Here is a 26,838-nt window from a genome sequence, read left to right on the forward strand (position 1 = left end):
TTTTCTTGAAGACCTCTAATGGACAGGAAAATGGAAGAAGGAGAAGCTCTACCATATTCCAGGCACTTTAATGAGTGGGCTTTTTGTTTAACAAATATTATTTCATTTGATTCTCATAGCTCTTGTGAGGTACCCGATTTTACACATGAAGCAAACAGATACTTTCCTGGGTAAAGCCACAGTGTACCATTTTCCTGAGTTTAAATCTGGCCTCTGAAACTTATTAGCTGTGTGACTTTGGGCAAATCATTTAACTCTGCCTCAGTTTTCTCATCTGTAAAGTGAGCTGGAAAAGGAAAAGGAAAACTATTCTAGGATCTCTGACAAGAAAATCCTAAATGGGGTCATGGAGAGTTAGCCACAATTGAAACAACTGAACAACCAATGTCACATAGCTAATAAGTGTCTGAGACTTGATTTGAACTCAGTCTTCCTAATCCCAGGCTCAGTGCTGTATCTATTGCCCCATAGAGCTGCCTTAACTTTGAGGTGGCTCTAATTAAGAAGTTTCTTCTTTCATTAAGGTCACATGATCAGAAAATTGGCAGATTTGTCCAGATCCTTTAAACTTTCCAAGTAGGTAACAAATGTAGAGCAGTTACAGTTGAATCCAAGGGGGAAAAAAAAGAAACCCTAAAAAGGCAAAAATGTTTATGGATTAATACTAGAGAATTTTAATCTTTAAAGCTTTCATTCAGCACCCCCTTCACCACCAACCTCCACATCAGCAGAAACAAGCAGGTTAAAGCTTGTACTTAGAACTCTTCAAAGGATTCTCCTTATATCCACCCCTAGACTCTTCCTGGCATACACCTCCATCTTGAAATAAGCAATAGACAATACCTACCTTATCAGATGAGGAAGAAGCAGAGGTGCTAAAAATGTTCTTGCTTCTGATTGAAGCCTGGTCTTAGATTGTAGAAGATTTCTCCATACAACTTCCATGCCCTTCCCCATGCAAAAAACATAGCGGGTACTATCCAACCAAAATTTTAGCAAAGAGAATCAATGGAAGAAATGGATAAGGAGACCACTGGGTGTAGCTGTACCAGATTTGAAGGAAATGGAACTGGAGTTTCTAAATAAATGATAAAGTCTTATGGCCCAATCTTAGATTGTTAGGAATAAGGATGCCAAAAGAGACAAGACAGATAGAAATAGACAGAGACAGAGAAAGAAAGAAAAAGAAAAAGTGCATCATTGGAGCATATTTTAATGCAGAGAAGAGAACAGAAGAATAGTTTTTTTTTAAATCACACAAAAGTAAGAGATTTTGAAGTTATATATTGAATCTACTTGAAAAATCAAGTATAGAGATTTTCTTCTGTTGTTTTATATATATAATGATTATTTTATTCGCTGTTTTTTTTTTAAAAATGTATTTTTAAAAGAAAAAGCTAAAATTCCAGTAGAATTCTATGCAAATTCAAGTAATTGATTTTGAAAGTACAATTCACAGATATAACAAGGATCGTTGGTATCCCAACAGAACTTTACAAATATAGAAACTTGAATGCAGGCAATAATACAGGAAAACTGCATAGGATTTCTGAATACAGATAAGTAGACACCAGTTCAGAGTTACAGATTATCTCTATTTACAATTTTTTAAAAAACCCTACACTTCAAAATTCAGGACAACCTAATAGTTAAACTGAACAATGTCAATAAGAAATTTAGCATGAAACTAGAACTTCGAATATAAAGAAAAGGAAATGTTAATAAAACAACTTTGTTTCATATTAATAAGAAATTGCAAAATGGAATAGCAAAGTATTTTCCCAAAAGCAAAGGAGCTATAAAACTCCAAATGACATAAAATGAAGACTTGGACCTTAATCGTATTTATGTATTTATTTGAAAAGCATATGTATGAGTAATTTTTAACATTGGCTCTTGAAAAACCTTTTGTTCCAAATTTTCCCCTCCTTTACCCACCTCTTCCCCTAACTGGCTGGTAATGCAATACATGTTAAATCCAATATATGTATACATATTTATACAGTTATCTTGCTGCACAAGAAAACTCAGATCAAGAAGGAAGAAAAAGAAAAAACTGAGAAAGAAAACAAAATGCGAGCAAATAACAAGAGAGGAAGTGACAATGCTGTGTTGTGGTCCACATTCTGTTCCCATGGTTCTCTGAGTTTAGATGGATCTCTTCATCACTGAACACGTAGAACTGGTGTGAATCCTCTCAATGCTGAAGAGAGCCACATCTATCCGAATTGATTGTCGTATAGTCTTGTTGTTGCCATGTAGAATGATCTTCTGGTTCTGCTCATTTCACTTAGCTTCAGTTCATGTAGGCCTTTCCAAGCCTCTCTGAAATCACCCTGCAGGTCATTTCTTATAGAACAATAAAATTCCATAATATTCATGTACCATAATTTATTCAGCCATTCTCCAACTAATGGACACCCACTCAGTTTCCAATTTCTTGCCACTACAAAAAGGGATACCACAAACATTTTTGCACATGTGGGTCCCTTTCCCTCCTTTAAGAATCTCTTTAAGATTCCCAACCCAGCAATAACATGGCTGAGTCAAAAGGTATGCACAGTTTGATAACTTTTTGAGCATAGTTCCAAATTGCTCTCCAGAATGGTTCAATCCGTTCACAGTTCCACCAACAATGTATCAGTGTCCCAGTTTTCCCATATCCCCACCAACATTTGTCATTAGCTTTTCCTGTCATCTTAGCCAATTTGAGAGGTGTGTTGTGATATCTCAGAGTTGTCTTAATTTGCATTTCTCTGATCAATAATGATTTGGAGCACTTTTTCATATGACTAGAAATAGTTTCAATATCTTTATCTGAAAATTGTCTGTTCATATCCTTTGACTGTTTATCAATTGGAGAATGGCTTGAACTATTATAAATTTGAGTCAGTTCTCTATATATTTTGGAAATGAGGCCTTTGACTGTAAAAATGTTTTCCCATTTATTGCTTCCTTTCTAATCTTGTCTGTATTAGTTTTGTTTGTACAAAAACTTTTTAACTTAATATAATCAAAACGATCTATTTTGTGATCAATAATGATTTCTAGTTCTTCTTTGGTCACAAATTCCTTCTTCCTCCACAAATCTGAGAGGTAAACTATCCTATGCTCTTCTAATTTGTTTATAATATCATTCTTTATGTCTAGATCATGAACCCATTTCGACCTTATCTTGGTATACTGTTGTGATATGGGAGCCATCTGCCAGTGGCTGCTGGAGGTCTAACTCAGAACTATAGAATGGAACTCTTTATGTGAGTGGATGATGATGATGATAAAAGAAGACTGAGAGGCAGTTGCTATTCTTCAACCTCTCCTCTGAGAGGCAATTGCCTCTAGAACTAGAGATCATTATTGAGTCTAATTTGTGGTATCATTTCCTCTTTTACTTTCTTAAAGCTTACAAAACCAACAAAACAACAAATTAGATCTTGATTCATAACGTTTGCTGATTTCTGAGGTGTAAATTTTCACAATGAAAATTTAACAATAGTCTCCTGTGAATTAATTAGAAGGGTTGTTTTTGTTTGTTTGTTTTAACAAGAGATCATAAAGAAAAAAATTTTAAGGATACAAAGGAATAAAGCTGTAAACAGCATGAAGAACCGGGGGAAATGAAGGTGGAGCAAGAAAACTGAGCCACGATAGATTAAACCCTAGATACCTCAAAAGGATTTTGGAAGGTATCTAGTTTAACCAATCATTTTACAGATGAGGAAACCGACATTCAGGAAGTGGAGGTAAATTGCTCCAGAGATCACATTGCACAGTTAGAGAAAAGGACTGAGCCCAAATCCTCCAAATTAAGAGCCTATGATCCTTCCACTCTGTATTTTGGGGGAAATAACAGAATAGAAGAGTGCATAGAATAGGTAGAAAAGAGAGCAATAGAATGTAAGGCGTTCAGGGTATACTGAAGCCAACTTGAACCAACCCTTAAATTAAGATTGTTATATTTTCATTGTGAACATCTACACACAGAAAATAGGGTAACATTTCTACCTTTCTTTCAGTATAGCCTTGGGATATCTCAAAAAACAGCTGGCTTGTCTCCTGCCTCTGCCCTCACCCTTTCTAATCACCCAAGCACGTGGAATTGGCTGTTGGAATAGTTGAAGCAGCAGGAACAGCAGACCAGACGAAATGAAAAAGACTCTGAGCGAGAGGAACTTCCTAAAAGAAAAGAACCATTTGACACTGATCATTCTATACTCCGTAAAGGGGAAATATAAACTAGCTAATGAGCAATCTATTGCAACTAGTTTCTCAATTTATTTTAATCATTCCACGATTTAAAAAAAAATTTTTGTTTTAGTGTTCCTGTTCTGAGTAGGATTAAAACTATTACATATGAGGGGAAAAGAGGAAGAGAGAAAAATAAAAGTTGATCAAAGTAGTCTAAATAAACATTGTTAAAGACAAGGTACTTTACTTAAAAGAGGGGATGACAAAAAATTACATGTTAAAGGAACAAATAGAAGAAAACAAAAGCCCAACTCACACCTTTAAATGTTTACCCACATAAACAAAAAAAAAAAAAAAAAAAATGAGTTGCAGAATAAATAAGAAAATGAAGTCCCATAGCCTTCAATATGCAGGAAACAAACCTAATAATAAAAAGATTCCTTCAGAATCAAAATTAGAGACTGAAACAAAATTAAACATGCATCGGGCAATCAAGAAAAAAAAAATCAGGAGTTGAAATCATGCCATTGAACAATGTACACAGTGAACAATGAACAATTCAACAGAAGTAAACAAGGAAATTATATTAAAGGCACCATAGACAAAAAAAGCAATATGTATGCTAAATATTTGGTGCATAGGCTCCAAAAGGCATAGCATATAAATCATTAAAGAAAAATTAACTGAGTTGCAAAATAAATATTGTACTACAATAATAGTAAGAGACATTAATGTTCCTCTCTTAAAGCAAGATAAATCTAGCAGAAAGATAAATCAACAAAAGGGAAAATACAGAACTAAACAAAAAGATTGGAGAATTTAGAGCTAAAAGTTATTATTTGAATGGGAACATTAAATAAGCACATTTTTCTACACTATATAATATCATGACATCATTATAAAAACAAAGCATCTACAAAGCTATGGGGAAACTAAAAATAAATGTAAAATAGCAGAAATAGAAAACACATACTTTATAGACTATAACATAAAAATTTCCATGATTATGTCTATTTTACATTGGTTACAATTAATTTGATATATGGAGATTTTCTTGAAGAATACAACAACCACCTCTCCTGATGTAATTTCACATATATCTTTACAAACTACCCATTAAGTTGGGTTACTTCTGGAACTGACTAATCTCACCCATTTTATGGAGATCTTTATTTGTCATCCTCTCCTTTCTACTCTTATGACCATCACATAAGTTAGGCTTAAAGAGACAATGGTATCTTGTCTAAACTTTTTGCAATAGCCTTATAACTAATTTGTCAGTCTAAAATTTCTCCCCGTCTTCAATCCATCTTTATTTTAACAGCCAAAGTTGTTTTGCTAAAGTGAAGTTTGGACCATTCCTTTCCTATACTCAATAAATTCCAATGACTTCATTACCTCTAGAATAAAATATTTTGTCATTTAAAGTGCTCACAACTAGGAATCAACCTTTTTAGCCTTATTATACATTATTATTCTATATGTATTCTGTCCATGTACAATACAGCTATCCTGCTCTTCTTACTTATATTCAGCATTATAATTTCTGTGTTGATATATCCTCTTGAAGATTCCACACTACGAATTCACTCCTTCCTAACTTCCACTTTAAAAAAAATCTCTATTTGAGTTCAAGTGCCCTTTTCTACAGAGGCCTTTTCTGACTTTCCAATTACTTGTGCTTTCTCCACTAAAAAGTGCATTATATTATATATACTTGTTTACAGACATGTTTTATCCCCTACTTTAATATAAGCTCCTTGAGAGCAAGAACTGGTTAATTTTTTGTCTTTTTATTTACAGCAATCCAGCACAGTGACTGAAATAGGCACTTAATAAATGTTTGTTGATTGATTGTTATCCATGCATTTCCATGATGCTAAGATTCATGATATGCAAGCATGAGATTTCTGAGGAACTTAACAACCTGGGATCTTCTTCATTTCTTGATTCCCAATTCTCATATTCCCACATAAATTTTTCTCATTCCCCTTTATGCCCACTTTTTATTGCTAGTTATTGATTATTGAGGTGGATGAAGACTTAGTTTGAAGATTCCAAGCAAGTACATATTAGAATTTGTTATTCTGTCTTCATCCTCTTGAGGTACAAGAGCTTTAATTATCTTCAATTCAATAATTCAAGGGATCCATTTGTTTATTGTCATGGTGAGTAGTGCAGGACAACTTGACCAGTTTCTGTTATTTAGACACATAATGAAAACAATTCTGCCAATTCTTTTATTGAACCAGCTTTCCTTTTAGGTGAATGTCTCTTTTATTCTAATTTCATATACAGAGAGAATATCAAGATAGAGATGTTCCCGATAGCCACATCTACTAGTTATCCTCCCCTCTCCCTATGTACATTACAATTAATTACCTTTTATTTATTTCATATTTATTCTATACTTATTTATGTACATGTGGTCTCCCAAGACAGAATGTAAGCTCCTTGAGAGAAGTTAACTTTTTTTTTTTTTGGTTTTGCATTCATAGTACCTAAAATAGTTACTATTCCATAGTAGGAGATTAATGAATGTTTATTTGATTGGCCAGTTTAGTTCCAACATAAATGTGTTGAGTCATTGGTCATGGGACAAAGATTACATATCGGAAGACTTAACTGTAGATATTTAGATATGAAGAGATTAAAACTGTAGATAGTTTTAAAACTGGCTAACTTTTAGTACTTCTATTTCCTTATTTTGCTAGGCTAGTTCCAAGACTTTACAACTTGACAGAACCTATATAGCTTATGAATTACTAGGATTGCCTTCAAAAGTCTAAGATTACTTTCATGCCATGATAAGAAGATGAAATGGGATTTTTATGTATACAATTTCAATTACTGTAAAAATAAATATTTGACCAAATACTTTATATCCAACAACCATTCAAACCACAATGACTAATTGCTGGTCTTTAGCTGAACATTTCTTGGCCTTTTCAATAAAATTTGAATCCTAGAAAGAAAAGAAAATCCTATTACTCTCCAGACAACATTTGGGATACAATATTAATGGCTCATTTTTTAAATGGTCCATTTGCTCTTTATAGCACCTGTATTCAGATTCACATGCTTTTAAAACAACCATCCACATCTCCAAGTTCTTGTTCAGCATCATTTCCCCAAAAACTAAATCATTTAGTAGTTTGTAATAACATTATGCATTCCCAGGACATTTATTCTTGGGGCGGGAGGGGTTATGTGTCAGAGAACATTTGTGCTCATATGATACTTTGATCCTTTCACTCACATATTTTCCTCCATTCTGTGCTTTTGTCTTCCAAACTTTACTTTAATTTCAAGTATAGACGAGGCAATTATCAAAAATTCAATGCAACAGCTGCCAGAAAAAATAGAATTTAAAATGGCTGAATAATTGAAGGCTGATGTTAATAAGAATGGCATTGCATACTATAATAGCACATCCTAAAAACAGAGTGGTAGATAAATTCATGATAATAAAGAACAAAAATTATCCTCTATTAATGGTATTTCATAGCCAATGAACTTACAAGTACCTAGATGTAATGACATATTTTAGTCTATTAAACTTAATTTTCCAAGGAGATTACTTCTATGTGATACTAAATCTTCTTATGAAGAATTCAAACAGGTTTTTAAGTCAAATAAAAATTAAGCAGGAAGATGTTTTCAATGTGACAAAACATTTGTTAAAAATTATTGTAACTATTGGATTCTTGTATGCATAACTATAAATAAGATCACATAAAGGAAAGTGCTTTTACCCTTACAGAGAAAAGGTTATATAGGGTTGAAAAGTGGCTTCTTGTTCTCATCATAAGGTGCAGCATTGAACATTGTATATTAAAAGCAGAATAAATTTTTCCTCCAGCTTTTCTACCAGTTTCCTATTAATGCCTAATTTGAGCAGAGAATCACTCCCACTGTTGGCTCATGGCTCATGCAGTTTCTGGGCATTAATTCTGGAAAAGGCTCTTAAAAATCATCAGAGGCAGCAGGGAATCTACAATAGCAAGACAACACTGAGAAACCAGAGGGATGGGCAGAACAAGACTTTGCCTATCTACAAAGATAGGAATCAATAACTCTCCAACATGAGTTGAAGAGTCAGCTCTCAGATCAAAGAACTATCAACTTTCCTTCTGCTTTATTTTCATCACCCAGATTAATTCAACCTTGATAAATTGTAACAAGTAGAATCAACCATATATATTTATACTTATCAATCAATCAATTAACATTCATTAAGCACTTATTACATGGAGTATTGTGCTAAGCCACCAGTGAAATTGTTATATTACAAATTTTCATCTGAAGTTCTACTGTGAAGCTTCAGCATGATATGTAAGAGATCTTGGATTTTCAAAAATTCTGCCACTGAAGTGCAAGCTCTAACAATGAGTTTGCAAGTTGGGTCTGGGGGAGTGGAGGTTAGTCTATATTTTGATAACTGTATTTCAATATAACTCATTTTCTTTGTAATCTTATTTATTTTTTATGTTTTTTAAAATGTTATTCTGTATCAAGGATATTAATGAAAAAAAAATGTAAAGGAAGGTGGCCTAGCTGTACTAAACCTAAAACTAAAATGGTGGTCATCAAAGCCATTTGGTACTGGCTAAGAAATGGTAGATCTGTGGTACATAAGACACAAAAGAGTATACAATGTGGTGCACAAGTTAGGTACACAAGACACAATAATCAATGACTGTAGTAATATCATATTTGATAAACCCAAAGATTCCAGGTCTGTAATAAGAATTCACTATTTGACAAAAATTGCTGGAAAAACTGGAAAATGGTATGACAGAAACTTGGTTTTGACCAATATCTAATACTCTATACCAAGATAATGTCAAAATGGGTTTGTGATTTAGACATAAAGGGTGTTACTACAAGCAAATTAAGAGAGTAAGGGATAATCTACCTGTCAGATCTTTGGAAAAGAGAAGAATTTATGGCCAAAATCATTATCAATTACAAAATGGATAAATTTTGATTACATTAAATTAAAAGGCTTTTGCACAAATAAGATCAATGTAGTCAAGATTAGAAGGGAAGCAGAAAACTGGAAAACAATTTTTACAGTCACTGTTTTTCATAAAGGCCTCATTTTAAAAATATATAGAGAACTCACTCAAATTATAAGAATACAAGTCATTCCTTAATTGATAAATGATCAAGGATATGAATAGACAATTATCAGAAGAATAAATTAAACATTTTTAATCATATGAAAAGATGCTCTAAGTCACTATTGATTAAAGAAATACAAATTAAGACAACTCTGAGATACTATTTTACATTTCTCAGATTGGCTAAGGTGACAGAAAGAGATAATGATAAATGTTGGAGGAGATGTGGGGAAACTAGGACACTAATACATTGTTGGTGGAATTGTGAAATTTCCATTCTGGAAAGCAATTTGGAATTAGGCCCAAAGAATTATCAAACTGTGAATATCCTTTGATCCAGCAGTCTCACTACAGAGTCTGTATTCCAAAAAGATCATAAAAGAGGGAAAAAGGCCCACATCTGCAAAAAATGTTTGTAGCAGCTCATTTTGATATGGCAAGGAACTGGAAATTGAGGGAATGTCCATCAGTTTGAAAATGGCTGAATAAATTATGGTATATGAATGTTGTGGAATATTATTGTTTTGTAAGAAATGATGAGCAGGCTGATTTTAGAAAAGCCTGGAAAGACTTACATAAATGATGCTGAGTGAAGCAAACAGAACCAAGAAAATATTGTACATAATAACAAGATTAAGTGATGGTCAACTGCAATTCAAAGCAGTTCCTATAGACTCTGAATGGAAAATGCCATCCACATCCACAGAGTACTATGGAGACTGAATGTGGATCTAAACATAGTATTTTCACCTTTTTTGTTTATTTGTTTGTTTGTTTTTCATTCTTATAGGAAAGGGAATTAGATTGGCCGGTGATAATCAAAGGAGTAGGATGACCATGTCTTTCTTTTAGTTGTTCCTAGCAAGATTCTTTCCAGAGTCTTCTTTAATAGGCTGATTCTTTACTGGAAGATGGTCACCTCTCTGAGAACCAGTGTGGCTTCTGAGAGGGCCAAGAAATGGTTGACATAGTGTTTATTGCCCAATAACTCCAAGAGAAATGCCAAGAGAAGAACAAAGATCTATATACATTTGTTGATCTGACCAAGGCCTTTGATATTGTGGACTTATAAAAAATTATGTCAAAATGTAGCTGCCCAGAGATTGCTCAAAATCCCCCAATCTTTTGAAAAACTTTGGAATTGATTGTCTGACAAGGAAGATACTGGCAAAGGCCTGCCAGCATGGCATATCTTTATCAAAGAAGGTAATATGTTCTATGAGCAAAGCAAAATTACAATAGCTCAAGAAAAGTGAGGTGCAAAAATATAGACATCTCCACTCCAAATGTTCATGTGGTTTATTGTGCCTGAGCTGTGCTAGTGTCTTCTGGGCTCCTATTGATCTGATCAGTCACATTGGACATACTCTACATTGACCCCAACACAGGAATGCTTTGAGAATGAAAGACAACCACCAACCAAACATAGAGATAAAATGAACACAATTCTACAAGGGTGGCAGGGAAAGGGAGAAGGTTATGATAAAAAGATAGACTGAGGAGAAATTTAGAAGTTCAAACACAGAAGTGAAAAGAAGCATAAAAAGGTAAACATGAATGACTAGTGATAAAGGAGTAAACACAGATAAACTGCTTACATACAAATATGGAGAAATGTTGCATATGAAGTCTATCATTATCAGATTTTCTAAAGGGATTCCAATTAGACAAGGCCTAAGGGTGGTTCTGTTGTATTGATGATCTTAAGAAAAGAATGGAAAAGAGGGGAAAAGACTACACTTTGGGGACAGAAAAGGAAAAAGAAATTTAGGGGAAATGATCTTATATAATCAAGTTGTACACATAGATCAGATGAGGAGGAAGGAGGCAGGAGTACCTGACACTTGAACCTTACTCTCATCTGAACTGGTCAAAAGGAAAACAAACATTATTTCAGTCAACAGAAAAATAGAAAGGAAAAGGGAGAATAGGGAGCAGTGAATAAGAGGGAATAAAGATTTAGGGAAGGATTAAGGCTAAACAAGACTTTAATGATATATAAAAATATTTATAATTCTTTTTGAGGTGGCAAAGAATGGGAATCTGAGGGGGTATCCATGAATTGGGGAATAGATGAACAAGTTAGGATATATAACTATGATGGAATATTATTGTCAGTATTAATGATTAGCCAGAATTCCAGAGGATTAATGATGAAACATGTGTCTCATCTCCTTATAGATAAGTGAAGAACTGAGAGAGGGAGAAAGAGTGAGGGGAAGAAAAAGAGAGAGACACAGACAGAGAGAGAGATAGACAGACAGGCAGAGACAGACAGACAGAGACAGACAAAAGCAGAAATACAGACAAAGAGGCAGAAAAACAAAGAGGCAGAGATAGAGAACAGAAGGAAAGAAGGAAGGAAAAGGGGATAGAGAGAGGGAGAAACAATGAAGGAAAAAATCACAGAATCTGAGTTCAAGTCCTGCTTCCAAATAATTTCCTATCAACTTCAGGTTTATTTTATTAAACTTCATTTAAAATGAAAATATTTGATTAAATCACCTATGAGGTTCTATTCAGTTCTGGATTTATTCTATAATCCTTTTATGTAAAGGGCAAAAGTAAGATCAATGGGTAGAAATTGAAATGAGATAGATTTGGTCTCAATAGAAGGAAAAAGTAGAATTTTCCAAAAGTGGAATTAACTACTTACAGATTTAGTATATTTCCTACGAGGAAAAGCCTTTAAATGAAGGCTGAATGATCATTTGTTAGGAACATTGTAAAGTGAAGGCTGTGGTTGTTTGTCCCTCATTCTGGAAGAGAACCCTGACATCAGGGAGGAGATGCCATGACATGCAAATGAACTGGATTTCAGTGAGGGAGGGAAGTGAAAAGTCATCAGCCTCATTTTCCCCTCCAGAGCCATCTGGGTCCAATGGCAAGACACAGATTAATTAGCCTTTTTAAACTAAGGTCTTCAACCAGTCTCAATTTGACCAGGTTACACCCATTCAGTGATTAAGACTAAGTAGCAATTGAGGCAAAGAATCTCCTCTTTCACCTAGTCCAAAAAAATCTAAATAAATAAATGAGGGAAGATTCTCTGGGTTTCTGGCCAAAGCAGAAATGACTGCTATTTTCATTCAATTTGACCCAACAACAGGACCCAAACAATGCCCAAATGGGACTTGGCCTAGGACATATTGGTGGCCAATGAGCAGATTGATTTTGGTTTAAGGCATGGCCCTTAAGAAAGAAATCCAGCCAGTAAACTTCAAAATATCTTGGTGCAAAAGAGAAAAAATATCAATTATGGTTCAAGTTTGACATGACTTCTAAGGTTAGTAGGATCATAGATTTAGGTCTGAAAAAGACCTGAAACATCTTCTAGTCCAATTCCATTTTTACAAATTTTGAAAATAATGTTCAGAGGTGAAATTATTTGCTTTTACATGTAGTAAGGAATGGAATTGAACCTAAGTACACGAGTACCAAATCATATCACTGTACCATCCCGCCTTTAGAAAACTAAGACTCTATAATTCTATGGCTATGAGTCAATTTCTTTTTTCACTATACTACTGATACTTGTCAGTTCGTGTTGGGAAACAGTAAGACAGAATGTCAGCAAATTAAATTCTTGTAATTTTGAATGTTTTCATGCCTAGAAACTGAAGGGAACCATTTCCCTTGTGTGTAGTGTCTTTTTAATCTTGGGTTCTTCCAGGAAATTTTGAATTACTTTATTACCAGTTTAATTTTTTTATAGTTAAAAAAAGCAACACTGTATTTCATTGGTTACTTATGTTTCTAGGTTAGGGCCAAAGAATGTCCCATACTACAGGCTACTTGTTGACCTAGGCAACTACAAAATCAGAATTGTCCTGAATACTTTACATCAACATTGCCATTCATGCACCAATTCAGAGTAACGGTTCATACAAGAGTGCCAAATCTTTTTGTCATCATCTGGTCTATCATGTCACTCTTCACACAGGTTGGGCCTATATGATATCAAAACAGTTGAAAAAAGTAAGAAAATATAATCCAACTTCCCTTTGGTATAAAAAAAGAATTTATTTCAATGAAATTTTGTGTCTCTTTTTTTAAAGTGAATTAGTCGTCAGTTTTTGTGTGTAGACACAGCTATTGGAACTGCTGCAAACCAATTTAATTATATCCCAGAATATATCACTATGATTGGCATCATAACATAAAGAAAGACAGTGGGAGTAAGAGAAGAAAATATTTCAAGTCCATGTTTAAGTCAGATTTAAAGTTTTAAATGGAATAGTAGCTATTGGAAAATGAGCAGATTGCATGTCAGCTGCATCCCAAGAGAAATCTTGAACTAGCTCAACATGGGATAAAAATTTACAAAGTTTGGAAACTTAGTTCATGATGTATGTATACCAAGCTTCAGGCCATTTTTTACATTTAGAACTCATTTTGGCTAGACTGTTTTATAAGACACCCTGTTGAATAGATTAGAACCAAATTGTTGAAAAGCAAGCAAAGCAATCCCCATGTCCTGTGCAAGACTTGGTTAAAACAAAAGTTTTTTTTTTTTTTTTAATTACATTAACATGAATAAGTGTTTGCTATTTCTAGAGCCTGAGATAAAAAAGAAAAAAAAAATCAGAATGTTTGGGTTTTTTTTTTTTTTCCTCCTCATTTTTCAGTCCCTACTAATCATGAATTTCTTTCTTTATCCATACACTTTAAAAGTTCTGCTCTTTTGTCCCTGTGTGACTTTGGACAAATCATTTAATAAGTCTGGGTGAAGATTAAGTTAGATCAAATCATTCCAACTTAAATCTTATAGTTTGATGTAAAGGACATAGAAAAAGTCAAGAGAAAAGAAGGAGATTGTAAAACAGAAATATGTACGCTGTTCTGAAGCTCTGTTCTGCCAAAGTGAAAGAAAATAAAATTCCTTTCAAAAGAAGTATACATTGCTCAATTCTTTCTTATTTTCTTTAAGAATACATTAAAGAATCTAAATTTTCAGTGCTATGAATGAATAAGAAAGAGGAATAAAATCTTGCCCTTAATGGCAATTTCACCCAACTTTTCTTTAAAAGTTGGAAAATGAACATATCCTGCATATTCCATCATAGAGAAATTATCCCAACATTTAAGGTTTTTGAGTACTAATGAAATCTGAAAGTTTTGCTTATGGAGCTACATATGAAAGTATGCAGTTGTTAAGTAAACAAAATAGTTCTAGCTCCAGGAATCTAAGAATGGTACTAAGAAAGTCATTCTGGACTTGGAGAAGGCGAATTCAGGACCAGTTACAGCTCAGCTCCAATGCTCCCATCTTTCTCTCCATTCTCTTGTTCTAAGACATGGCTAGGAAAATAGTGCTTCCTCTGTCCATCCTTCTTGCACATGTATTTTGAGTAGCTTAGTAGTTCTCAGGGACACTTGCAAGAATTTGAAAGATCACTGGGGAGAACTTAATGTGTTTTATCAAGTCTCCAAACCTGTAGCAAGTGCTCCCCTACATTCTCTAGGGGCCTGAAGCAAAAAGTTGAATAGGCTTTGCTGTTTTCACTTCCTAACTTAGCCAGAAGATGAAAGCAGGATAGTATGTTTCTTATTTCTGGATATTACTTCTGTAAGACCAGAGGATAGTGAGAATTGTATTTAAAAGAAAACAAACTTAAAAGTCAACATCTCTTCCTCATTGAATTTAAATTGTTACACAGGGAAAACTTTGTCTTGATACAATAAGAAAATATCAGAGCATTCACTCTATTGTATTGAAACAAGGCATGGGACAAAGTATATTTTTCTTCTGCTACCAGTTCCTGAGGAGCCTGGACACAGACTAGTAGAAAGGAGTCACTGAGGAAGACAAGAACCCATACCCTTTAGAAGTGCTAATTTTTGTTGTTAAGTCATTTTTCAGACCAAGAAATGGGGATTTCATAGCAAATAAACTGGAGTGGTTTTCCATTTCCTTCTCCAGCTCATTCTGCAAATAAGGAAACTGAGGCAAACAGAGTTATGTGATTTGTCCAAAATCACACAGTGGGTCATACACAGATTTGAACTCAGGAAGATGAATCTTCCTAAATCTAGACCCTGCACTTTAACCACTGCCCACCAACTACTCCAAGAAGTGTTAACTAGTGTATGATTATAGTTCATTCAGGACTTTGGCTAGTCTCATAATTTTCTGTTTCAACCTTTAAATAAACCTTTTCTTTTTCAGGTTTCACAAACCACATGCTTGCAAAGGGAGGATAGGGAAAATTGTTAACAATACACTCAATATACTACATGCTGTCATAGAGTGACTTTTTCAAGGAAAATAAAGAGCAGTGGGAAACTCTTTAACATGTCCCCAAGCCCCGTATTATAGAATGGAGAGAGAGCAATAGAGCGAGAGCGAGAGCAAGAGAGCGCGAGAGCGAGAAGATGGAACTATTTCCTGGCATATGCTCAAATAGGTTTGGTATTTCACCATTTAGATATAGCATGATGGAATGTTAGAGTTGAAAAAATGCTAAAGTATGATCTAGCTGAGTTCTGAAGAAATGAAATGACTTGTTCAGTTTTCATACAATTAGTCGTTGGCAAATATGACAAAAGCAGAGTCTCCTAACCACTAATTAGTCCAGTGTTCTTTGCTCTATATTACACTTTACTTACTATTTTGAAGATCTCAGATGATTCAGTCTACAGGAGGTTGGTCAGATTAGATTTGGAGCCCAGTTCCCAATTCCAAATCTTCAACCTGTCCGTTATTGTAAAACTGGAGAAGTCACTTCACATCTCTGAGACCCAGTTTTCTTATCTACTAAGGAAAGCTTTGCATCTGATTGGCAGAGACGGAAAAAAAAAAAAAAATGACAAAGCTTAGACGGGCTATGTAAAAATAAGCCTATTAACAATTTGGAACTATGCTCAAAAAATTATCAAACTGCATACCCTTTAATCCAGCAATGTTACTATTGGGCTTATATCCCAAAGAGATCATAAAGAAGGGAAAGGGATCTGTATATGCACAAATGTTTGTGGCAGCCCTCTTTGTAGTGGCTAGAAACTGGAAACTGAGTGGATGCCCATCAATTGGAGAATGGCTGAATAAATTGTGGTATATGAATATTATGGAATATTACTGTTCTGTAAGAAATGACCAGCAGGATGATTTCAGAAAGGCCTGGAGAGACTTACATGAACTGATGCTGAGTGAAACGAGCAGGGCCAAGAGATTATTATATACTTCAACAACAATACTATATGATGACCAATTCTGATGGACCTGGCCATCCTCAGCAATGAGATCAACCAAATCATTTCCAATGGAGCAGTAATAAACTGAACCAGCTACGCCCAGCGAAAGAACTCTGGGAGATGACTAAAAACCATTACATTGAATTCCCAATCCCTATATTTTTGCCCACCTGCATTTTGGATTTCCTTCACAAGCTAATTGTACAATATTTCAGAGTCCGATTCTTTTTGTACAGCAAAATAACGGTTTGGTCATGTATACTTATTGTGTATCTAATTTATATTTTAATATATTTAACATCTACTGGTCATCCTGCCATCTGGGGGAGGGGATGAGGGGAAGGAGGGGAAAAATTGGAACAAGAGATTTGGCAATTGTCAATGCTGTAAAGTTACCCATACATATAACCTGTAAATAAAAGGCTATTAAATTTTAAAAAATAAGTCTATTGATACACTTTTGGTGAAGTTGTAAATTAGTCTAGCAATTCTGAAAAACTATTAGGAACTAAGCCCCCAAAGTCACTAATCTTGCATATCCTTTGACCCAGTAATACCTTTATTAGGCCTTTACTCTCAAAGAGATAAAAGAAAGATCAAAGATCATATATACAAAAAATTATTAGAATTCTTTTCATAGTGGCAAAGAACTAAAAAACTGGAGTAGTTTGACATTTCCTTCTCCAGATCATTTTGCCATCAACCGGAAATGACTAAACAAATTACAGTATTTGTTGGAAATGGAAAACTGAAATGCTATTTTAAAAAAAAAGTATGAAATTGTTTCAGAGAGCCCTGGGAATATGAACTGAGAGAGAATGAAGTGATCAAAACCAAGAGAATAATTTATATACTAACATCAAGTTATTTTGAAAGACTTAACTACTCTTCTGTACAATCTTAGAATCATCATGATTCTGAAGTATTGATCCTGAAAAATGCTATCTACTTCCAAACAGAAGGAATAGATTCAAGATAATAAACAAAACAAATTTTTAGCCATGGCCAGTGCAAGGATTTGTTTTTCTTGGTCATGCATATTTGTTATAAAATTTTATTTTTCTCTTTATTAATGGGACACATATTTTAAAATAAATAAAAAGTGTTATATTATACTACAAAAAGTTCCCTTCTGGGATCCTAAAATATAATGGCAGTAATATAATTTTTGAATGGAAATATACATTCAAATGGAAGAGATATTGGTGTAATTAGAAAATATTAATAGTTACAACTTTACTATTTATTTCCTCAGAAATCCAGTGCATCACATCCATTGGCATACAGATTTCCAAAAATGATTTGGGAAAAAAATACTCTCTTGTCATCCTATTATTATACTTTTTTCATATTCTTTTTATATACTACCTAAATTCTTTGATGACTGAAAATTAACCTAAATAAACCAAAAATATTTAGACAACCAAATTTATTTCTTTAAAACATTTATTGTGCAAAACAATTTATCTTTTCAACTTCCCTTGAAAATATTTAGTGTTTCTAATGCTTAAATCAAAAATGTAAAAAATTCAATACAGTTTCAGTGTTCTCAAAGACTGCTAGTAAAAAAAAAAAGTCATGCTAATATTCTAGGTAGCTGCTTAGTTAGCTACTGGAAATGGGAATGTTGCTTGCATTTATTTCTCTGTGTGATGTCTTTGCCATCTTTATCAACTGCAGGAAATTCATAAAATAATTTAAGGAATCAATGAATAAAGAAGAATATTAATTTGTTTTAGAATGCACTTGATAAATTAAGGTAAGAATAAATAGTGTTTTCTTTGGTTATGTTTTTTAGATTATTCAAAGTATAGCAAAACAGGGACTTTAACAGGGACTTTTAACTCTTTTTTTATTATATCATAGCAGCACCTTACAGAAGACTAAGCCTCTAAACATAGATCATCATTTATTGATGATGTCTATATTTCAGTGGGGATAAATTTAATATTTTGCTTGTGATTCACTTTTTTAATGAAATTATTTTATTCCAACTACTAATGGAATAACTTCCAAGGCCTGGGGCCATAAGATGCATTTCACAAAATTACTTTGTATAATGACTGTCAAGTTTATTTTCATTAATTTTCATCTTTTTGTTGAATTAAACTAGTAGAAAATAGAGATTTTTTTTTCAAATGAACTAATTGCAATGATACTTGTCAAAAAAGAGAAAATTATGTTTAGTTCATCAAACTGAAACTTAGTGTTGATAATTTTTACAAAAATGTATTTTTTATATGTATTACCCCTGCTAAATTTACTCTCCTAACTCCTAGGAGTAACCCTGAGGGGCCAAGGTTTCTGACATAATAGCTCCTGAATCCCCATCACTGTGCTGTGTGTCATTATCAATCAATTAGCTAAACTCCACTGGTTTTTATGAATGTAATTTACTGAGAAGGTGTAGGAGGAACAATCCTTCCAAATGGGAGCATAAAGTTTCCTTGCACACATGTAGAGAACAATGTAAAAAGTATCACAAAACTCCTGAGGCTGAGGCTAGAAGTCTTTTTATTTTCTTCATGGACTCCTCATGAATTCCTCTCCAAAAATCAGAGCCTTTGTAGAAGGGATAGCCTGCACTTCTCCATTTGCTTTGGGAGTAATTTTTGGAATACAAAATCATAAAGTACCTTGAGCCTGGGCAGCTGCCTCTCAGGAGAACTAAGCTAAAAATACAAGTTTGAAGAAAGAGTAACCCAAAAATAGTCCTAAAAATTTAAATCACAGCAAGTCAATATCAATATACCCAGCATATATAGTCAATCAATCAATCAATAAACATTTATTGCCTACCATGTACCAGGCACAAAAAAAGCAAAAGACAGTTCCTGCCCTCAAGGAGCATACAGTGTATTAAGGGAAATACTTTGTAAACAAATATATTTATAAGGCAAATTATATGCAGGATAAGGGAAGGCATTAGAATTAAGAGGGATTGGGTTAACCTTCCAGTAAAAGAAGGCATTTTAATTGACATTTAAAATAAATATACAGAAGTCAATAAGCAGACTAGATATACAGAATTATTTTAGACCTAGGGGACAGGAAGAGAAAATTCCCAAAGTTGAAAAACGGAGTGTTTTGTTCATGGAATAGCCAAAAGTCCAGTGTCACTAGCTCAAAGAGTACATGTGAGAAAGTAAAGTATAACAAGGCTAGAAAGGTAGGAGAGGGCTAGATTATGAGGGACTTTCAAAATCAAACAGGACATCTTGTATTTTTTAAATCTGATTCTGGAGGTAATAGCTCCATCATTCTTCGACTCCCTATATCAACTCCCCCTCTTATATTTCAATCACCAGGAAAAGGTAAAACTCTAGAAATTCAACTCACCATCATTCCCAGTTTGTTGCAGGCAAATGTTTCAGTTAGATCTTTTCTCTCACTAATCTATAGTTAACATGGGCTGGATGGAAAAGGTTCTCTCCCCAACATGGAATGAACATTAGACATTGATTTCACTTCTAGGAGGTATTTCTTTTTTCACTCCCTGATTTCCACTTCTCTTCCTTTCTCCTCTCTCAGGAACATGCACTTAATTATATTTTCATTCCCTTAATATCAAACAAATCTTTGCCTTTCTTTTCATTTTCAGAACTTAATATTTTGTCTGGCACACAATAGGCACTTAAAATTGCTCATTGTTTGACTGACAAATCTTAAGGAGGTTATTATACCTATGAGATGTAAACTGCTTACATATCATAGTTCTGTTGAGGCAGACAGAAAGGGGAGGCTCAACGGCTAGCATAAAGTTGATTGCCATTTCTCCTTGCCTTTTCTCCATAGTCAGACTGTTTCTCTGTATTCTCTGTATTGTCTCTGTCTTTCCTCTCTCTCCTTCTCCCTCTTTTTCCCTCCCACCTTCTTTTCTTCCTCCCTTCCTCCTTCTCCTTCTCCCTCCTTCCTTTTGTCTCTCCCTCCTTCCTCCCTCCCTTCCTTTTTCTCCTCCCTTCTTCCTTCCCTCTCTCCCTCAATCTCTGTCTCTCTCTCTGTATCTCTGTCTCTCTGTTTCTCTTTGTCTCTCTCTCTCTGTCTTCTCTATGTGTGTGTCTCTGTCTCTCTCTCTCTGTCTTCTGTGTATGTGTGTCTGTCTCTCCCTCTCCCCCCTCCCTCCTTTCCTCTTCCTTCTCCCTCTCTCCTTTCCTCTCTTCCTCTCTCCCTCCCTCTCTCTTTCGTTCTGTCTTTCCTTTTTTCTCTATCACTTTTACCCCTACCTAGTTTTTTCTCTGTTACTCACAAATCATGGACCCATTCCCTTGCCATATTTCTTCCTGGGATGATATTGGAGGGACACAAGTGCTACATCTGAAATCCAATTCAGCCACATTATGTTAGAACAACAATTGTATGGACCTCAGAAATTTAACCACAATTTCTAATATTGTTTCTAGGAGGAACATATTTATGGAGAATATCAAATCATTGGCTCAGAAACTTTGGAACATAGTTCTTTTGTAAATTAGAACTGTCCATACTGAACTATGGATTACCATACCTCTGCCATCAAAAGCATGTATAATGCCAAACCCTTGGCATTGATCTTATGATGCACTTTGAATACAGTTTCAAATTACCAGCTACATAACCTTTGATCTCTCTAGTCTCAATTTTTTTGTCACTTAAATAAGGATAATGATAACACTTACTTCCCAGTATTTCTGTGAAGATCAAATAAGGTAATATTTACAAAGTGTTTGGTTAACCTTAAGATGATATATAAATATTGAATTTTATGACTGTTATCATTAATTATTATTATTCTCACAGATAATCATTGGTTATCTGTGAGAATAATCCTTGGTTCACTCTCAGTGGCCCAAAGGAGTTAATACAACTTCTACAGGAACTAAATTTGTTCATAGAGAGTAGATTATACACTGGAAAAATTGCTCCATTTTTAAAAATATAAAGCTAAATATAAACTTTCATAGATATAAACTTTTCCTGATTCCACAGATATAAAATGCTTAAGTTTCTATTTTAAAAGGTATTCCAAAGAATTGATATTACAAGTTTAAGTATGAACAAAGATTATTTGTTCATTCATTTTATACAAACAGATACCAAAGGGTAGTAGAGAGAACTAGTTGGATCATTAGGAAATTGGTCTCAGCATTCCTACTAATTTATGATAATTATGTCTGAACCTCACTTTCTTCACTGTAAAATGAAAGGGTAAAGTTCTCCAATTCTAGTGTTCTATGAAATCTCTATTTTAAGAGGGAATTCTAAAGTGAATATCTTCAATCATACTTAATTCAGTTTTTAAAAGTTTCAGAATACTACTGCTAATAATTACAAACTTTTCATAAGAAAAAAAAGGTCTCATCTTTCTTCCCTAAGTCTAGGAAAGGAAATAAAAGAGAAATGTTGGAAGAGACAAAATATGAAAAAATGTGAGATGTTTGTTCTTCAATTATTAGCATATAGAAACTAATTTGTTGGAAATAGGAGGTTTTTAACTTACCTATTTTATCTTGAAAAATAAAGACCTTGTAATTTATATGACTTGGAAGTTAAATATGTTCTGTTGTTAGATGAAGAAAATTTATTTCATGGAAATTTCATTCTCTCCAAATGTTTTCTGGTGTTATACTAATGGATGGGGCTTGTGTTGTTTCTTTACCTGACAAAGATATATTTGCTAATATCTTTATAAAATTACTTAATTCTCTCAATTATCACATTTCACTTTATATTCCCAATACTCTTAATAAATGGTTGTGCACATGCTTATTCATGAATACCTTAAGTATTTGTGTACATATGTACTTTGCAAGTGAATAGGTACAGATTGAAGCCCATGTTTATGAAATTATAGTAGTATGTTTCAAAAATTCATATGCTTTGAGCAGCAAACAACAATTTGATTTAATACTTCTTTTTTTAAAAAAAGTTAAAATGTGTATTGATTTCATGTATTCCAGATTACTCAAAAGTTCCTGTAAAAATATGTTTTCATCTTATGCCAAGTTTAAAAAAATCACTGAACTGACTTTTAAGTAACTTATCAGGCAGTAATTTCTGTATGGCGTGGGCAAGGGAGAGAGAAGAAGAAAAAGATGTCAGTCTTTTTGTACCCATTGCCAAACTGGATCATGACTAAGATTTCATAAAAGATGATACCTCGAAAAGGAACTGGTTTTGTATCATTTCCTAAATCCTGTCATTGGGAGGTAATTTTGATTTGCAGATCCTATTATCAGAAAACCATCTGTGGGCACCTATTAAATAATTATTAGTGAGGTTAATGAGTTCTAAAAAGAGATTTTCTTTGCTGTTCCTAACTACTAAACCTTTTTAGTAATTAGTTGTAAGCTTTTATAAGTTATTAGTACCATAATATTTATGTCAGTAAAGTTCTACCACAAGATTTTTGAAATATAAATATCACAAATTCAAATAACAATAACATTGAATTAAAAGACAGGAAATGGAAATAATTAGAGTAATATATTCACCTATTAGATTATGTTTAAAAGTTAATTTTTAATCTTTATTATACTATTCCTAATTGTTGCTTCAATTACATGATAGTAATTAAAATGACAGAGTATATCACCATTAGCATTATATTAACAAGTGAGAAAAATATACATTCGTAGGGCCTTTTTTAAGCAATGAAGAAAATGTTAGTGATACATCAAAAAAAACTGAGTTCGTGGTTTGGACCTTTTACTACTTTCTTGAGTTGTAAAACAACTTTATAGACTCCAAAAGTAGCAAATTTGTTTTTCCCAATAAGATCAGCTGAAAAAAGGTGTGTGAGTCTACATGAAGTGTAGAGTACATTATATTTTTAAGGGAGAGATTGCATTCTATTTATTCCACAAAATATTTAGTGCCATATTGAACTAAGTGGTTTGTGTCCTGGAATATTAGAGATCAATAAATGTTTATTGATTGTCTAAAGGCAATTTGAGGTGTTTTTTTTTAAGTTAGGATCTGAAGTACACACATATTTATTAGTTGTCTAAACTATCTCCAGATAAGAGGTAATTCCTCAGTCTCTTTGTTACTTTGATTTTGTGACTTGGCTCTTTTCCCATGTTTTTAAAAAAAAAAAATCTGAGTTACTGGAAGATCACAGACAATTTCTAGTGAGTATGTTGAAGTAAGCCTTTTTTTACTGTTCTTCTTCCATGTTTTCTGAATGAAAAGATATGACAAGATTTTTCCTTTGTCCTTTTCTTTATCTCCCCAAGGTGGACAGTCATTGAAAAAGAAGGCTTCAGCTAATGTCATTGCAGACATTTTAGTCTGCACAAAGGACCAAGAAAGGATTTTTCTATCTACTAAAATCATTCTGTAAAACAACCATATTTGTGGCATTTTAATGGACTCAAGAAATATCCAGGCAAACCCATTATAATAATATTTTCTCTAACCTCACTTCTCCCTTCCCCCAACAATCCTCCAGAACCAGACTTTATGCCAGGGGCAATTCACATGAGATACAGCTAGGCATAGTACCACAGTATGCAAAAAGGAATTCATGTTTTCTTCCTACTTCATAAATCTGTGAAAATCATAGCATGGCAAGATTTAGTGCTAGGAAATCTAATCTACCACTCATCCTTCCTTCCATTTTGTAAATGAGAAAACTGAGACTTAACAAAGATGAAATTATTTTCACAAAGTCACTTGTGTAAAAAGGTCAATTATGTAAGTACAAGATCAGAATTTTAACTCAGGCCTTTGACTACAAATTCAGTGTTCTTCTAATCCATGTATAAAGCATATTTTGGCTGGCTTATATTATTGAAAACTTTTTCTTTCATATAAAAAAAGAAGCTTAAAAGACAGATAACTAATGCAGTGAATAGAGAATGGGATCTGGAGTTAAGAAGGCCTAAGTTCAAAACAAGTATTCAGACACTATTTGTATGATTATGAACAAATCACTTAAGTGCTGTATGACTCAGTTTCTTCATCATAATCATAGTAAAGATAAAGGAAGATAATGTTTGTAAAATACTTTACAAGTCTTAAAAAATACAATATAAATACTATTATTATAATATAAAATTGATGTTGGATCAAAGCTATCATTTTGACAAGTAAGAATTATGGAATTTGATATCCAAAGGTAGTTATTAAATACTCCCATATTAGAAAAATTAAAGGAAACTAACTGAAATTTGGAGTTGAGAAACAGTCAAAATATTAAGAAATGAAAAGAACAGGAGATGACAGCAAAACATTATCAGAAGAGTACATGTCAGAAGAATAATTTCAAAATTCAGGTGTATTATTACAGGAACAATCTCTGAAGGAGCAGTTTCAAAATGAGTGAAATGTATTCACAAGATTTTCCCCACCCAAAGAACCTGACTTAGGCAGATACAGGCTAAACCAATCCAACCTGTTTTTTTAGTACTAGGATCTACTGGGAAACGGACCAAGAAGGAATAACAATCAACTAGGCTAATAGAAACAAAATCATGTATAGCATAATCAGGAAAAAATTAAGTTGAAATGTATTTCCAGAGAATAGCTCTAAAGAAAAAGCAGGCTGTATTAATGTGAGGTCTACATGACAATAGAACTAGTCTTTGATTTTGAGAAAAAAGGAAGAATGGAAACAAACACATTAAATGTAAGTCTGGATGAGAAAAAAAAAAGTGGTTTGTCTTGCTGTGTAGTTTGTCCCGTAGAGGTGCAGTCTCAGTGCCAGAAACATCAATTTAAATTTCTGGAAATAGCATTGAGATACTCTTCTGCCCAGAGCCTGGTTGAGGCTGCAAGTCTATATCTGAAATGTGGCTATGTAGCTGTACAAGGTCAGGTCAGGGAAAGAGATTTTATAGGCCAAAATGATTTCCAAAGGCTAAGGTTGGGTTATTGGATAAAGGAAATTACCTAAATTTTCCCTACTTGGTCTTGGGATAGTCCTGCAGATCCACTGTAGATATATAAACTATAAATGTCAGATCACTGTTAAAATCAACGTAAGACAGTGCCTAAGAGTAAAAAACTAGAGTCATAGATTCAGAGTCAGATGGGCCCTTAGGAATGATTTCCAACCCCTGGATTTTATTGATGAGGAATCCAAGAGCTAGAGAGGCTAATCAGTTTGCCTAAGTTAATAGATACAGGTAATACTAAGAAGTGAACTTGAGTCCAGATCCTCTGACTCTAAATTTAGCATTCTTTCCCTAGCACCAAAGACTAGATCTTCTGGTCTCAGGATCCCTTTGCCCTGTTGAAAATTACTGAGGAAGGGGCAACTAGGTGGTACAGTGGATAGAGCACCAGCCCTGAAGTCAGGAGGATCTGAGTTCAAATCTGGCCTCAGACACTTAACACTTCCTAGCTGTGGGACCCTACCCAAGTCACTTAATCCCAATTGCCTCAGCAAAAAGGAAAAAAAAAATTATTGAGGACACTGCCACCCTTGCAAAGAGTTTTGTTATGTGGGTTATATCTGTCGATATTTTTATTGAAACAGTATTATTATAAAAATAGGTTTTGCCCCATAGTCTCCTTGATTTCCAGGGGACCCCAGATCATACTTTGAGAACTGCTGCCCAAGACCACAGGGTTTTAAGATTTTAAACTCCCTGAATGTTAGAGTAAGAAAAACTCTGAGATCATTTTGTCCAACCTTTCATTTTATACATATAAGAAAACTGAGACACAAGGAAGTTAAGTGATTTGTATGAGTTACTAAAAACAAAGTGGAACTGAAATGCCAGAGCTGCAACTAAAAACCTAGCTCTGTTGATTCCTATTTTTCCCTGAATAAAGGTTTAGATTTATAACATGTAAATTAAATGAATGGCTATCTACACAATGTTAACTATAGTGGGAAGGATCATCAGAAAGGCCTCCCTGCAATAAATTAAACTCATAGAAATCAACAATATTTTTATATTACCAAGTAACTCTGAGTACTCTTGGCTCCCACTGCCAAAAGACTAAGTGTCTTACTTTTTTTACTCCTTCTCCAGGGTTTTCTAAAGTCCTGAAGGTGGTTGGGGGTATTTTGATCCTATGCTATTTGCTCCAGCCCTTACCAAAAGTGTTCCCTCAACTGTAGAGGGTGATTTCTCTGTATAACAGTTTCATTTAGCTACTAATAGTTAAATTAGCTAATGCAAAAGAATATTTACTTTAAAAGTATAAAAGCCAAATATATGAATAGCTTAGCTCAGATTCTATAGAACACAATCCCAGTTCTAAGCACAAAATCCTACTGGAGGTTCAAGCCCCAGGCAACCTGACTTCTTAGAGGTTTCCTGGTAAGTTGATTGGCTACATCTTCCCTAGTTTGAAAGTCCAAATAGCTTTTATTTCACAGTTCAATGGGAATCATTAT

This window comes from Sarcophilus harrisii, chromosome 1 (genome assembly GCF_902635505.1).
Source record: "Sarcophilus harrisii chromosome 1, mSarHar1.11, whole genome shotgun sequence".
In the NCBI taxonomy this organism is placed as follows: domain Eukaryota; kingdom Metazoa; phylum Chordata; class Mammalia; order Dasyuromorphia; family Dasyuridae; genus Sarcophilus; species Sarcophilus harrisii.